Source organism: Lutra lutra, chromosome 3, assembly GCF_902655055.1.
Source record: "Lutra lutra chromosome 3, mLutLut1.2, whole genome shotgun sequence".
NCBI classification, from domain to species: domain Eukaryota; kingdom Metazoa; phylum Chordata; class Mammalia; order Carnivora; family Mustelidae; genus Lutra; species Lutra lutra.
Window position 1 is genome coordinate 177,724,391 of NC_062280.1, and position 17,185 is coordinate 177,741,575.

At 33.5% G+C, this 17,185-nt stretch overlaps 1 pseudogene; it reads left to right on the forward strand.

The window, feature by feature from the left end:
- The first annotated feature begins 4,371 nt into the window (after window positions 1–4,371).
- Window positions 4,372–4,533, forward strand: LOC125096527 (uncharacterized; annotated as a pseudogene).
- The last annotated feature ends 12,652 nt before the right edge of the window (window positions 4,534–17,185 follow it).

A 17,185-nucleotide genomic window follows, 5' to 3' on the forward strand; every position in this document is an offset into this window, starting at 1 on the left:
TATTATAATGAGAACTGACTAATATATAGAATTGCTGAGTCATTATATTATATACCTGAAACTAATATAACACTGTATGTTAACTATGCTCCAATAAACAAAAAAGTGTGATGTTTCCTTTGTGTTGTGTCAGACAGATTTTATGACTGTAGTGATAGACTGTTGACTGAAGCAACGTCTCCAAAAGTAATTTTTTTAGCAAATGTATTTCATTATATCTTTTCATTGCCTATGAAATTAAGAATGATTTATTTAGCATAGTATTATTTAAGCAAAATGATCATGAGTATTAAATATCTTGTATGACTTTTAGTTGCTTGTATTATGAGTCCAAAATCTTTAAAATTCCTTGTTATCAATACTGTTAAAAAATTTCTGGTCATATAATTTCTAAATATCTAGGTTTTTTTTTTTTTAATCTACAATACTTTCTTGAACACTTTTAAGTTTTTTTCAAATATTTAAAAATTTTAAGTTTACTTAATAACAAATTATGCAATGAAACAATTGCAACAGTAAATATAATGCTGAAATAAATAAATATATGTTCTTTTAAAGCTTATAGGAAATGGAATCCCGATGCTAAAATATATTTATTTATTTATTTAGCATATAATATATTATTTGTTTCATGGGTACATGTTTGTGATTCATCAATCTTACACAATTCAAACCACTCGCCATAGCATATACCCTCCCCAATGTCTATCACCCAGTTTTCCCATCCCTCCCACCCATCTCCACTCCAGCAACCCTCAGTTTGTTTCCTGAGATTAAGAGTCTCTTATGGTTTGTCTCCCTCTCTGATTTCATCTTGTTTCATTTTTCATTCCCTTCCCCTGTGATCCTCTGTCTTGTTTCTCAAATTCTTCATACCAGTAAGATCATATGATTATTGCATTTTCCGATTGACTTATTTATGTTAGCATAATACCCTCTAGTTTCATCCACATCATTGCAAATGGCAAGATTTTGTGTTTTTTTTTTTTTTTTTTTGATGGCTGCATAATATTCTGTTATATGTAAACCACATTTTCTTTATCCTTTTATCTGTTGATGGACATCTGGACTCTTTCCATTGTTTGGCTAATGTGGGCATTGTTGCTTTAATCATTGGGTTGCACATGCCCCTTTGGATCCCTACATTTATGTCTTTGGTGTAAATACCCAGTAGTGCAATTTCTTGGGCTTAGGGTAGCTCTGTTTTCAACTTGTTGAGGAACCTCCATACTCTTTTCCAGAGCAGATGCACCAGCTTGCATTCCCACCAACAGTGTAGGAGGTTCCCCTTTCTCTGTATCTTTGCCAACACCTGTTGTTTTCTGACTTGTTAATTTTAGCCATTCTGACTGGTGTAAGGTAGTATCTTACTGTGGTTTTGATTTGTATATCCCTGATACAGAGTGATGAGCACTTTTCCATGTGTCTGTTGGGCATTTGGGGGTCTTCTTTGCAGAAATACCTGTTCATGTTTTCTGCCTATTTCTTAATTGGATTATTTGTTCTTTGGGTGTTAAGTTTGATAAGTTCTTTATAGATTTTGGATACTAGCCCTTTATCTGATATGTCATTTGCATATGTTTTGCATTCTATCAGTTGTCTTTTTTTTTCTTTTGATTGTTTCCTTTGCTGTGCAAAAGCTTTTGATTTTAATGAAGTCCCAATAGTTCATTTTGCCCTTGCTTCCCTTACCTTTGGGGATGTTTCTAGAAAGACGTTGCTAAGGCTGAGGTCAAAGAGGTTGCTGCCTGTGTTCTCTGCAAGGATTTTGATGGAGTCCTGTCTCACATTGAGGTCTTCATCAATTTTGAGTTTATTTTTGTGCATGGTGTAAGGAAATGATCATTTCATTCTTCTGCATGTGGCTGTCCAATTTTCCCAACACCACTTGTTGAAGAGACTGGCTTTTTTCTATTGGATATTCTTTCCTGCTTTGTTGAAGATTAGTTGACCATAGAGTTGAGAGTCCATTTCTGGGCTCTCTGTTTTGTTCCATTGATCTATGTGTCTGTTTTTGTGCCAGTACCATACAATCTTGATGATTTCAGCTTTGTACTAGAGCTTGAAGTCTGCAATTGTGATGCTACCAGCTTTGGTTTTCTTTTTCAATATTCTTCTGGCTATTTGTGGTCTTCTCTGATTCCATATAAATTTCAGGATCATTTTTCCATTTTTCTGAAAAAAGTTGATGGTATTTTGATAGGGATTAAATGTATAGATTGCTTTAGGTAGCATAGACATTTTCACATATTTGTTCTTCCAATCCATGAGCATGGAACATTTTTCCATTTCTTTGTGTCTTCCTCAGTTTCTTTCATGAGTATCCTATAGTTTCATGAGTACCGATTCTCAACCTCTTTGGTTAGATTTATTCCTAAGTATGTTATGGTTTTGGGTGCAATTGTAAATGGGATTGACTTCTTAATTTCTCTTTCTTTTGTCTTGTTGGTGTATAGAAATACAACTGATTTCTGTGCACATATTTTATATCCTGACATTTTACTGAATTCCTGTATGAGTTCTAGCAGTTTCGGGATTGGAGTCTTTTGCGCTTTCCACATAAAGTATCATATCATCTGCAAAGAGTGATAGTTTGACTTCTTCTTTGCTGATTCAGATGCCTTTTATTTCTTTTTGTTGTCTGATTGCCAAGGCAAGGACTTCTAGTACTATGCTGAATAGCAGTAGTGATAGTGGACATCCCTGCAGTGTTCCTCACCTTAGGGGAAAAGCTCTCAGTTCTTCCCCATTGAGAATATTATGATATTCCCCATGATATTCGTTGTGGGTTTTTCATAGATGGCTTTGATGGTATTGAGGAATGTGCTCTCTATCCCTACACTGTGAAAAATTTTGATCAAGAAAGTATCCCGTGCTTTGTCAAATGTTTTTTCAGCATCTACTGAAAGTATCGTATGGTTCTTATTCTTTCTTTAGTTAATGTTACTGTATCACATTGATTGATTTGCAGATGTTGAACCAACCTTGAAGCCCAGGAACAAATCCCACTTGATGGAGGTGAATAATCATTTTAATGTATTGTTGGATCCTATTGATTAGTATTTTGGTGAGAATTTTTGAATCCATGTTCATCAGGGATATTGGTCTGTAATTATCCTTTTTGATGGGGTCTTTGTCTGGAATTGGGATCAAGGTAAAGCTGGTATCATAAAATGAGTTTGGGTTTTTCTTCCATTTCTATTTTTTGGAACAATTTCAGGAGAATGGGTATTAATTCTTCTTTAAATGTTTGGTAGAATTCTCCTAGGAAGCCATCTGGCCCTGGGCTCTTGTTTTTTGGGTGGTTTTTGATGACTGCTTTAATTTCCTTACTGGTTATGGGTCTGTTCAGGTTTTCTATTTCTTCCTGGTTCAGTTTTGGTAGTTTATACATCTCTAGGAATGTATCCATTTCTTCCAGATTGTCTAATTTGCTGGTGTATAGTTGAGCATAATGTGTTCTTATAATTGTTTGTATTTCTTTGGTGTTGCTTGTGATCTCTCCTCTTTTATTCATGATTTATTAATTTGGGTCTTTTATCTTTTCTTTTTGATAAGTCTGACCAGGGTTTATCAATCTTACTAATTCTTTCAAAGAACCAGATCCTAGTTTTCTTGATCTGTTCTACTATTCTTTTGGTCTTTATTTCATTGCTTTCTGCTCTGATCTTTATTATTTCTCTTCTTTTGCTGGGTTTAGCCTTTATTTGCTGTTCTATCTCCAGCTCTATTAGGTGTAGGGTTAGGTTGTATATTTGAAATCTTTCTTGTTTCTTAAGAAAGGCTTGTATTGCTATATACCTACCTTCCTCTTAGGGCTGCCTTTGTTGTATCCCAAAGATTTTGATCAGTTGTGTTTTCACTTTCATTTGTTCCCATGAATTTTTTTAAGTTCTTATTAATTTCCTGGTTGACCTATTCATTCTTTAGTAGGATGCTCTTTAGCCTCCATGTATTTGGATTCTCTTGTTGTTGAGTTCTAGTTTCAAAAAACATTGTGGTCTGAAAATATTCAGAGAATGATCCCAATATGTTGGTACTAGTTGAGACCTGATTTGTGACTCAGAATGTGATCCATTCTGGAGAATGTTCCATGTGCACTAGAGAAGGATGTGTATTCTGTTGATTTGGGATGGAATGTTCTGAATATATCTATGATGTCCATCTGGTTCAGTGTGTCATTTAAAGCCTTTATTTCCTTGCTGATCTTTTGCTTAGATGATTTGTCCATTTTGGAGAGGGCGGTGTTAAAGTCCCCTACTATTATTGTATTATTTTTGATGTGTTTCTTTGATTTTGTTATTAATTATTTTATATAATTGGCTGCTCCCCTGTTAGGGGCATAGATATTTAAAATTGTTAGATCTTCTTAGCTTTGCGCAGTGGCAGTATCGTAGCCAATGAGGTTTATCCGAGGCAGGATTATTGCTAATTAAAATTGTTAGATCTTCTTGTTGGACAGACCCTTTAAGTATGATATAGTGTCCTTCCTCATCTCTTGTTATAGACTTGGGCTTAGAATCTAATTTGTCTGACATAAGGATTGCCACCCCAGCTTTCTTTTGATGTTCATTAGCATGGCAAATTGTTTTCTACCCCTTTACTTTAAATCCAGAGGTGTCTTTGGGTCTAAAATGAATCTCTTGCAGACAGCATATTGATGGGTCTCGTCTTTTTATTTTTATTCATTTATTTTTTTATTTTTTTATCCATTCTGATACTCTGTGTCTTTTGATTGGGGCATTTAGCCCATTTATATTCTGGGTAATTATTGAAAGATATGAATTTAGTGAGAATGTATTTCAGGTGACTGTTACTTATTTTTTGGATTTAAAAATGTGAAATGTTTTTATATAAATAGATGCAATGTCATTGAATTATTTGCATTCCTTCCGAGTTGTATGCCAATTATCAAATGGAAAAATTATCCCAATTTTGGACATAAGGTGAGAAAGTGGGCTGTACAGTGTTTTTAGTGTCACTGAGGGCACAATCTTCACAAAGATTATCAGGGAAGGTATGTAGTTTCTCTCACTGTTTACTGTAATTAAAAGTCTCAGATTTAGTGATGTTATCTTGTTAATCTAAGAATTTTTCACTAGTAATGCAAATAATTTTTCCCCAATGGTACAAACAACTCATAGTTAATGAATTTATGGGGAATTTATCTGGTTTTTTATCTAACATGGAATTATTATCCTAACATTTCTTTGTTAAATGCCCTATAAATCTATTAGCTTTTCAGTTCTTCCTTGAGTTGATCATAGAATATTGCCAGTTTTCCCTTTAATTAATGATTTCAAAAATTCTTTAATACAAATTATTGTATTTGCTGACATTTTGAAAGTTGTGCTTTAGCATTACCAATAACAAAAATATTTTTAATGATCTATCATCTTAAACCTCAGTTAAGATTTCCTTCAGTTTTGAAACAAAATTACAAAGGATTTATTATTTAGTTGATTTATCAGAAGTATGTCAAGAGGGATTTACTGACTAATACAAGGTTTTTACTCTATTCTATTTCTTAAATATATTTTATTTATGGAATCAAAGTTAGATGAACATTGAATAAAAATAAAAATCTCATAAAGTTGGACATTTTATGTTTTAAGGTTTTATCAATTGGCTATGAACAAAGATGCATATATACATTTTGTAAATACATATCCTCACTTAATTGTTGCAAATAATTGACAGTTTAATTATACATTTTAGTGGATTAGTAAAATGAGAAACATCAGGGACAATACAATTAATCCTAATTAAGTGCAGCTGGCTTTTTGAATTTCAAGACATTAAACCCAAGCTTGTATTTTTCCCTTCACAGTTACATAAATACTGCCCCCAACCACCCCTTCAGATTGCAGTATAAAACCTTAAATGGAAAATACCCACAACATCAACAGAAGAGGCATAAGAGACACTAGAAAATATAATACTTTAAAATTTATATTAATGTGTTTGTTAAAGAATTTTGTTGCCAGAATTTACAACCTCCAGTTAAATATATGATAAGTAAATTGAAGGAATGAGTAAACCAGTAGAAATCTGGTTTGCTACCAATAATAATCACTAGACCAGCAACAAAGAAAAATTATATATTTTTCTAAAGAAAAAGTTAATAGGAATATTTTTTCCTATTGGTCTGAATTATTGCTTAAGAAAATATAAAACAATATCTTCCCTAAATGTTATTACATTAAAAATACAAGCTTGATTTCTCAGAAGTGATACTTACACCATCTTATTTTAAAATTATAGAAAGTATACAGCCAAGACACAGACTGTAATATGGATAAGCTATAGGACTAAACCTTTTAAAAATTATTGACAAAGATGAAAATACAAAGAGCATATTAATATCCTGTTAGTATTTTTCCAGCATGATTTTTATAAAGATTGAATATTCCATTGTTATTTTAGATGGACATATAGATAGAAATAAAAATGAGAGAGAAAAAGAGAGAAAAGGAGATATATGAAAACACGAAGCCTTGCTATGAGATTATAAATTAGGAAAAAAAAAACATGTTGGGTTTTTTTGGTATTTCTGTCTAACTGTGTTTGCTTTACTCTCAAGAACAATATATTCTTTGGCAATAGTTGAGAATGGGCATCTGAATTCCTTAAATAAAAATTATCAACACTTAAACTGCCCAAACTGTGAATATACTTGAATTCATAACATTTCAGCTATGTTGACATACTCATTTATAACATGATTCTCTACTCTTATACTTCAGAAAAAGATATAAAGTCTAACACAGACTAATGACCCCTTGATTAAAACAGAGTTTAGTTATACCAAGAGTCTGGATTACATTTTTGTCTGGAACACCAAAGTATTTTTATAGTCAAGGATGGGGGTGGAAATTCATCATAATAACATTTGGATTGTGGGAGAGATATACTTGCTTTTTAAGGTGGGAGAAATATGATTCCAGTAAGTGATGCAAAGGAGAACCATCGTAATATTTCGGCCAAAGCCATTTCCTCAGGTATATCCATTTTCCAAACAAGCTGAGTGTCTAGAAACTGATTTCCTTTTAAGTTTTAATATCTTCATACCTCTTTGTTTCTGTTTTCCTCAGCAGGCTGCACAAAAGAGTTGAAAACTTTGGCTGATAGCTTCAAATTTTGAGATGTCTTGTGTAAAGGGTAAAATTTCACTTAAATATACTGGTCAATTTTTTTTTAAACTATTAAGAAACAATCTGGACCAATCTTATGCCTCTATTCCTGGAATTGAGCACAGTCCAGTCACTGAAAATCTTCACAAGTTTCTAACTCTGACAATTCTCTCCATTTTATTCTATAAAACTAATGTCATGCTCACCTGCAGCCAATAGGGCTTTACTTCATCCTGCTACTCCCTTATTCATAGCTTTGGTTTTCTCCAGTTTTTATTTTCTCCTTGTTGCTCTAGTTGAGACTTGTTTTTTATTTATTTATTTATTTATTTATTTATTTATTTATTTATTTGACAGACAGAGATCACAAGTAGACAGAGAGGCAGGCGGGAGCGGGGAGGGGGAGAAGCAGGCTCCCTGCTGAGCAGAGAGCCTGATGTGGGGCTCTATCCCAAGACACTGAGATCATGACCTGAGCCAAAGGCAGAGGCTTAACCCACTGAGCCACCCAGGTGCTCCGAGACTTGGTTTTGTCTTGAAGATAGTTTTCCCTCTTGTAGCCCCCTTAAGTGAAGGGTATTCTCTTTTTACACTTATTTCAGAGACTGAAGATGGTATAGAAATCCTACTTGTTCCCCATTTTTGCTTCTTTTATGTTTCTCTTTACTTCTAATAAAAAAATGTAATATTTTAAAACTCATGCCCCTCCCCCGCAACACACAATATTACTCTTTCCTTTCTTTGTGGACTATTGACCAGTTCTCTGAATACATAGAATCTGGTGTTGATTTTACCACTTCCTTCTTCATAACTATTCTAAGTATCATTGTGAAGATAAGAACATCCACAGGTATGATCTGTCCAACACCATGGGCTCTTATTTTTTTAGCTTCATGACTTCCAACAATTTTTCTCTCATCAATATTAATTACTCAGAATGTTCTTCTTTTGGTATTATCACCAGTAAGTGTACCTTCTCCAAAAATCTCAATTTCAAACATTCTAATCTGACCGCTGACACCTTCTTGTACTGAACAATTTCCCTTGTCACTTCTACAGGTAGTTCCTTAATAATCTCATTTGGTTATCATGCCTTAAATGACCATAGCTACTTAACATCTATTCTTGAGCATCTACTAGGCACCTCAAATTTAATATTCTCTTTGTACATGTCGTATTTTCCATCTCAGTTGCTGGCAACTTTACGCTTTCAATTTTTCAGTTTAATTGACTTGGAATCATGCTTAAGACATTACCTACAAAACATATCTAGAATCTCTTCCTTACCACTTCATTTATCATCCCAGACTGAGTCACAGTTGTTTATTTCCCAGAATACTGATCTTTCTGCATATATCTATATCATATATATATCTATATATATATCTATATCATATCTAAAGTTAATAAAAGATTAATTTAAAACTGGAAAAAAAATCATGTTAAACCTCTGTTTTACAATCATTCATTGAATACACATCTCACTCAATATTAGAGTAAAAGTGCAAATATCCCACGGTAATCTACCTGGTTTATCCTTCTTCCTCTTTTAATTCTGTTCTTTTGTCCTACTCTCCAAGATCATTTTATACTCTGCACACTGGACTTTTCACTGTTCCTCAGACACATTAGATCCCCTCCCACTGTAGGACTTATTCTTTATCCTTTCCCTATACACACACTGCTCTCCTGCCAGTTCTTGGCTTGATTTACTCCCTCTCCTTCAGGTCTGTTGTTAATGTCAACAAGAGGTCAATCATAGTCACACAATATAAAAGTACACCTCCTCTGGCCCTACTGTGACTGGTCCCCTTTATCTTGCTGTATTTGGCAATACTACTTGCCATTTTTTTTCATTTACTATATATTTTAATTACATTTAATTTGTATTGGCTTATTACCCCTAAATAATATAAATCAATACAAGTAAAAGTTTTGTCTTTTTAAAATAATATGTTACTTATATAAAAATGTGCTAAGTTCATAATAGGAGTTTAATATTTGAAAAGGAATAAAAGATGGTGAAAAGCTATGCTCAATTATCTTGTCCATAATTCACCTTTGGTTTTCTTGAGTTCCATAGATTTATATACCATGGTAATTTCACACCACCAATAAATTCACATCACTCCCTATCTTGACCAGATAGTCGATACCAACTGAGTTTCTCACTTGCATGTCTAAAATGGAATGTAAGCTTATCCAAAATAAGATCATTCTGATCTTTCTCAGCAAAGTAGCTTCTTATACTTGATTTCTCCCCTTATCTCAATTTCTCCTTGTTTTTATTAGCAACTCTGCTTATCTGTATTCCATATACATTTAAATAATCTACTTCTATCACCATCCCTACCTCTGGATTTTAATCCATACCTTTTCTTGTCTGGGCTACTGCAAAAACTTCCCTATGGTATATTTCTACTTTCAACCTATTACATTTCATTTTCTACTTACCAGCCAAAGTAGTTTTTTTAAAAGACTATAATTCAGAACATGACTGTTGTAAGAGATCATTGAGAAGACATGATCCCCAGTTGACCCCCCGACCCCAAGCTGGACTTGGGCTTCCCTCCATTTCCCCTTGAAATGTATGTTCTTCTTGTTTTCTCTGCTCCCAGAAGTTGCTCCAAGGACATGTCTTTAAAACAGAAATGTAATGTAATGGACTGGGCATGTGACTGAACCCCAGTTAAAGCCTCTATATGAACATTAAAGATTCTGGCCGGCAGGTGTGGAGATCAACTTGTTTTTCACACCCTCTTAAGTAAGTTCCCCTGCTTATTAAATCTGCCACCTGCCAATATAGAGTGACTACTTCTTTCTTTGGTCTCTTTCTCCCCTCTCTCTAAGGGGGCCAGATTTCAGAATTCACCTGGAAACTCCTGAGGAGGTTACATAGTCACAATGGCACTTTTTAGCTTAAAATCATACAGTGACTCTTCGCTTTGGGAAAAAAAAAAAAAAAAAAAGGCCAGATCTTTTCCGTAATCAGTCATACACTCCATCATGTGGCACTTACCTACTCAGGTTCACAGTAACCCAGGCATATTGCCTTCCTTCTAACTTTAAATGTGCCAATATCATTTCATAAAGGGATTTATTTTTGCTGCTTATTCCAATTTTTATTTCTCACATAGTGACCTTTTCTCATCATTTAAATCACAACTGATACAACCTCAAAGAAGCTTTCTCTAACCACACCAGTTAAATAGCTATCTCCTGCTCTGTTCTTTAATTTGCTAACTCTACTCACTAACATATTTCCTCCTTCATTTCCTTTAGTGACAATAGCGCTATAAAATTATCTTTATTTATTTTTATTACATTTTAACCTCTTTATTGAGGTATGATTGACATGATTAAAGGAGATATTCATTTACTGCCTTACTCTGTTCAACCAGAATTTAAGACCCACATGATCAGGAATCTCCCCCATCATGCTTCCCATTATGTCCCTAGCATCAACACATATTTGCCTATAGATGTTCAGTAAATATATGTTGAATAATAAATGAAGGAAGGAAGCTGCATAATAGGGGCCTTACCTCTTGCTCTAACACCATCATATACTATTCTCTCTTTCTCTCCATACTCTAGTTTTTGAGGGTTCTTAGACCTTGGAAAGCATCAAGCTTTTTTTTTAGCCTAAGAGATTTTGCACATCTTTGTGATTTCTCAGTGAAATAAAAATCTACAACATTCATCAAGCATGGATAGGAGAAAGCTGATAGAAGTGAGAAAAGAAAGGAGAGATACAAAATGTGAATTTTTTTTTAAAATTTTATTTATTTGACAGAGAGAGATCGCAAGTAGCCAGGGAGGCAGGCAGAGAGGCAGGCAGAGAGGTGGGAGGAGAAGAAAGCTCCCTGCTGAGCAGAGAGCCCGATGCAGGACTCAATCCCAGGACCCTGAGATCATGACCTGAGTCGAAGGCAGAGGTTTAACACACTGAGCCACCCAGGTTCCCCAAAATGTGAATCGTGAAGAGGAAGATCAAATAAACTAGGAACGTAAGGTCACTTTACCAAAAGGTTGGGGACTTTCTTTTTCATCAGCACATAACACCCTGTATTTTCTCTTTGTAGTGTGATCACAGTTGCAATAAATTAATTTTCTTAATAATTTTCTTAATATTTGTTTACAACAGCAACAATGTGTTTTATTCACAGCTACTCATTTAGCCCAACCTATATTTATCTTCAGTAGCTACTCAATTACCATTTGTTAAAAGAATGAAAATTTCAAACCACTTCAGACACAATCACTTCCGTAGTCATATTTCTTGCTATTGCTTTCCACACCTCAGTAAGACAGTTCCCTTTCTTTTTCTTAAACCCTCCTTTTGTTTTTGGTGCTCTGTTTTTCTTATTCAAGATATTCCTTCCCTGCATTTCCACAGGTGATGTTCTACTGCACTTCAAATCTCCCAGCCAGTGCCAATTTATTGAACTCTGCATAGATTCCATAGTTATAATGAATTTCTCTCTATTCTTGCTTAAAGAAGTTCACTTTCGATCTGTTTGCACCTTAGCATGATCCCTATTTAGTTTTCATATGGCTGATTTTTTTCCAGGCAACAATTACGTTCTTTTATACTTACATATTTTTCGACCAGTCAAAAGGTCAACGAATAATCTATGAATCAAAAAAAGATCATATTGGAAATACATTACTCTGTTTATTGCATAAACCTTATTTGACAATTATATGCATTTACTCAAACATTTTCTTCTTCCTATTTCATGGGCTAGACTTCATTTAAATATAGGTATGAATAATGTAAGTGCTTACACATGTTTATATATATCTTTTGAAAAATATCTTAGGTATTTCTATGATTATGTTTTATATCATGATATTGTGAATTTATTCAAAGTCAAAGAGACCAGTCATTTAGGCACATCTAAGGGAAGCTAATTCTGTGTATGTTAGAAATTAGTGCAATGAATTAAGCTGTTCAACAAGGGTCTTTATTCTGAATGGAAATGGATATTCCAGTCATACTCTCACTAGCAAGAATTTTTAATATACGACAAAGGGGTAAAATTCTCAAGCACAAATGCACACTAAGGTAAGTCTGTAAACACCAGCCATGACAACAGAAGCCACGGATTTGTTAGCCTTATGAGGCAAACAGAAAGACCATAGGAGATTATTTCAAGGATGATTTGGCAAAAACCCTGAGGTTGTTGTTGAGATACCTGCAGCAAAATACAATGACTCTTTTATTTCTTACGTGGAAACAGAGGACTGTGTTCATTTATGACCATTTCTTCCAAGCGATTCACCCAATGTCATCAGGTTTTTTTCCCCCTATAAGGTAGTATCACATCAGAGTGATTGGATAATGTGTTTTCCAATTTAAAGACTCATCCTTTAAGAATTCCGTATGCTTATTTTGTCTTATATGTGTATTTTCATAGATACGTTAGCGTGGTCTCTATTTTTTTGACAGGTGGGGTGACAGAAAGTAGTAAATGGATTTAACTATAGTCCAAAAATTTCTGTCCCAGGGACACACCTCCCCCTGCCAAAATGCCTAATACTTGCCCCTGCTGTTGTAGAGCAGGTGGGGGGGTCAAGTTCTCTTTGCCATCTGTGCCCAGGGACTCAGGGAGCGACACCAGCTTGAGAGACCAACCTTTCAGATTTTGGTGGGTTAAATCAATTGCAGAGTTAGGAGGCATTGTATTTAGTATCAAATATTGCTTACTTGTTATATTTGAGAAGGATCAAAGACATCTTTCACTGGTTTCTGTTTCTAAATGCCTTAAAACTTCCAACCACTAGTGATTCAAAACTAAAAATACCCACTGGTCTATAAATCAAGTATCCACCCTAATACTATCCTGAAGAATGTACTTACATTAAGCAAAGCTGGGAGCAATGTTCTCATGTGGCATAGAAGTTATGAGAGAGAAGATACTGAACATTATTACTTCATACTTTAGAAAGAAATTTAAAGTTTGAAATATACTTGACAGGTTGAGGAATTCAAAGATATAGAAGTAAAATGAAGGTGGAATTAATGGGATAGATTCATTTTGTGTAGAGAAGATTCAATCTCCACCATTACTGTATCAATTTTCAGGATAACTGTAAGTCAAATTGAGTCTCTGGAGCTTATTCTTCAGTAAAATGGAATAATTCTGTGTTTTTCCTTTGTTTGAAAATAATTTGACTATACAGGCTCTACTATTTAATGTTTTCAAGAAGTATGCACATAGTTCCTATTGGAAGCTTCTAATTACTAGTTCTACAAAGTTGCATTAAATGTTTTCGTGATGACAGACTATTTTTTTAAGCTTTTAAAAATTTCTTTGAAACTTTTAATGGTAATATAATCATCATTATTTGGAATCCTTCTCCATCACTTCCATTTTATGATCATAAAAATTAGTACCATGTTTCATTTCTTTTAATATTTGAACTTAATTAATAGATATTAATCAAGATGTTTTTATATATCCTGCTGCTAGGGAAGAAAAGCTATTATTTCAGTGATTCATTACTAACAGGGACAGACTTGATTTTATGCCACTTCACAATTTACTGTGAACTTTATTAGCACGGCTTGTATTTAGTCTTTTTAACAATTGGCACAACTTGGCGATCGTTTTATAAAGCCAATTTAGCTGTACATTTATATGATAATGTAACATTTTAGTGTTTAGACATTTGCTGATGTGAGCATAACCAGAGAAAGATATTAAAATTGTATTTGGCACTATAATATATTTATTTTCCTTAATAAGGAAATAGCTATTACAAACCTAAAAAAAAAAAACTCTACAAAAGATTTTATTTTGAAACCTTAGATTGAAAACATGGCTATAGATTAAGAAATATTTTGAGTGTCCTTTGCTAATAAAATCTACAATAAAACAGGTGAGGTTTGTTTGACTTTTATTTGGTGAATGGTTTATCCTTTTCTTATTCTTACTGTGTTTGTTTGCTATTCCCTAGCCTTTTATTTGCCTCCACCTAGCTTATAATGAAAACTCATAATAATGGAATGTTACAAAAAGAAAAATATACTAGGTAAATCTTGGGTAATTTGAGATGTTATACAAACTTTGACCAACCTGCTTTGCTTCCAAAGAGACATTATTATTTTAAGGCACCATCTTCATTTCACAGGTATTATATTCAGTAGAGTAGGAAAATGGAAATAGGAAAATGGAAGTTCTTAATTTGTGTCACAAATATTTTATTAATATAAAAATATTAATATAAATTAAGATTTGTGGAATGAAATGGTTGAGGGACTTTTCTATTACAGACTCAGAAGCAAAAGAAATATTAGAAATTAAGACTAATACCAATTCTATGAACACATATAGTACATAGGGTGGTAATTGCAATTCCTGGGATACGTATAGGGTTTAGATAAGGTTAGATAAAGATTTAAGAATTTGATAAGGGAATGTCGTTGAAATAGTAGAAGGAAGTCTGGATAGTAATTTAAAATATTTGTTTAATAAATTTAGTAAGTTGTAACTAATTACCTATGTCCTGAAAGCTCTTTTAGATATCTGGGTAAATGTTCCTAGAGGGCAAGACTCAGTTCTGGTTTCAGGCATGTGTTACAGTTTCTTATTTACTCTGATTTCAAAAAGAGAATGACCCTGAGGCTTTCAAGATTATTCTTCACCAAGAGCTGTTAAGAGAGCCATAACGTATATGTGTAATTTCTTGAACAAGGAATTTAGCCTGCTTGATCTTATTATTTGTTTATATTTTACTCAGAATATTCCTGTTTCTTCAAATATTCCTTTTAATTCACATACTTTTCCAATAAAAAGTTAGAATGTTATAAATTAATGTTGTATAGGAATGCATCAAATTAATATATTATTATATTATCTATCAGGGCTAAAGAAGAAAAGAAAATGACATAGCACGGATAGGATGACATGGGATTATTTAGGAGCAGGACTGACTATGATTTGGGCTCAGGAAGGCTTGAATTTGAACATTTGTCCTTTCATTTTCAGACTGTTACCTGTAATGGAGTTATTTAACTTTTCTTAGTTTCAATTCCGTAATTTTCAAATTGGTATAATGCTTTTTTGTGACAAAGGCATCTTAGCACCTTGACACTGAATGAATAGACTCAAAAATTTGGATTTAAAAAAAAATTGAGTATTATGGGAATACTGTTGAATTGAAAGAATGAAAACAAGTTGGGAACAAAAGAAAGTAGAAAGTGAGTAATTCCCCAGAGCTGGGGTGAGAAGGAAGGTTAAAAAGAGGACATAATGTAAAAATGCAAGAAGGGAACTCCACTAACAAACCTCACTTCTGTTCATGGGCCTTACACTGTTCATAAAACAAAGACAAAACCCCAAACAGAATTGTATTCTTGCCCCAAATAATGCCCATCTTCCCATTTAATGTTTGCAACATTATGCTATGCCTGATCTCTCAGTACCTTTCACTGAACTCTTGTTAGTCTATTTTCATTGATAAAATATGGTATCATGCCACCTGCATTCTCTTACTCTTTCCTTCTTTCCCTCTAAGTGATAAAAATCCTAAAAGAAGAGCAGAGTAAGACAGGTTTCCATGGAAATTTGGAACATTTACACTGATAATCTGCTGGCTTTGTGATTGAAGTCTTCCTCTGAACCATCCGCGCCTCTGACAGCTTAACCTGACCCTTTCAGCAGAGCAGTGTTGTTCCATGGGGAAGAGGCTGCTTTTACTGTTAGGTAGATAACAGATTTTAGAGTGCCCTTAAGTACTTGTTCTTTTAGATGTTTAATCCAATAGAACCGTTAATAAACAATGGAAACTTTTGAAACACTTGTTTTTTTCCTTGATTTCTATTTAGTTTTGCCAATTGCTATTCATATCTTTGATGTGGTATTTGTACCTTTTGGGTCCTACAAACAAAGAAGAAACTTTTCATGTCTTTCTTTTCGCTTTTCAGTAATGTTTATCCTCTCTAGTTAACTCTACATCTTTGTTATTTCCCAGGTGATATTCTAAAGACTTAATTGTGTTTATTAAAGTTTGCATGTCTTATCATCTAAAGGAACATGATTTTCCTAGAGTTTTCATTCGCAATATGGCTTTTGCTTTAATTCTTCTTCTGGATGTTCTTTTATCTTTATACTACCCTACACAGGTACCAGCTCATTTTCCTCTTAAGGGTAAGTAGAATGAAATGTATTAATCCAGTGACTTCTATAGATTCAAGTTAGAACAAACATTCTCCTGTCAAAACACCCTCCCAATAATGTTATTAAAACAGAGTTGAGTGATGTTCAGTTTTTACTCAGTATTTTTTCTTTTTCATATTCTATGAAAACAATAGATCTCCAAAGAAAGCCAAGGGTTTTTATACAGCATCAAAACCATTTTTAAACGAGTTTCCACAATATTTTACTTTTAATTAACATGATTTAAGCTTGATGATCAGTAATTTTAAGTGATAAATGTATCTACTCTTTATAAAAATGTCTGTATCTTTAGAACCAGAATACTTCCAAGACTACATAGAAAGTGTTAACATATTTAACATTTGTCCTGGCTCTATAGATCACAATTTTCCTATAATTGATGGAATTTTGTGCATGACACTTAGAAAAAAATATGAAGATAAATTTTAAAGCCATTCTGCTTTGTAATTATTATTCAGGAGCTTAAATTGTGGGGAGAGGGAATTGTTAGGAGACCAAAATATTGCTAGGGAGTTATCATTACCCCACCATCACATTCTTCATTGCCAAGGATTTGAAAAGCTGATTTAGAAAATGGAAGAAATGATTATTCAGTAATGATCCTGAGGCACAATGTTTCAAAATGAATTAGCAACTTCATGACCTTGAGTGAAGGCTAAAATGAGTGTAACCTCAGCAGATCATGGGACATTTGTTAGAACTGACTGCGACATCCAACCATTATTAAATATTTAGAAGTTTCCTACTCTATGTCAAGCCCTGGGGCTAGCTATATAAGATTGAATGGATAAACAATGTTATTGAAGACAAACTTTACAGGAAATACATATTAAAGCTAAATATAATTTTTAGATGTTCTACTTC